Raw genomic sequence first — 373 nt, 5'->3', positions numbered from 1 at the left:
CTGCTGCCAGCCGGGGCTGGGGCACCACGCGGCCGTTCCCGCCACCGCGCACGCCCCCGGCCCCGGCCCCTGAGGCGAGCACTCCCGCCGCGGGCACGGGTTGCTCCTCCCCTGGGGCTCGCGGCCGCCTCCCCTCTGCCTGTCTGTCGGGGGCAGCAGCGGGGCCGGAGGCTCCTCTTAGCCTGGTGAGGCAGCTTGCGCCCTTCTCCCTCCTTGTAGCAGGGGAATGAGCCCCTGTCCCCACGCAGGGCCGGGTGTGAGGGAAGCTGCTCTTCTTCCCCCTTCCCACCCTCCTTCCAGGAGGCCGGTCCTTACAGGGAGATATTTGGTGGTGCCACCTGGCCAGAGCTGCCTCCCCTTGGCTCCTGGCACA

This window comes from Gavialis gangeticus, unplaced genomic scaffold, assembly GCF_001723915.1.
Source record: "Gavialis gangeticus isolate Ggan-Ray unplaced genomic scaffold, GavGan_comp1, whole genome shotgun sequence".
NCBI lineage: Eukaryota > Metazoa > Chordata > Crocodylia > Gavialidae > Gavialis > Gavialis gangeticus.
The sequence above is the reverse complement of the archived record's forward strand: the minus strand, read 5'-3'. Positions refer to the sequence as shown.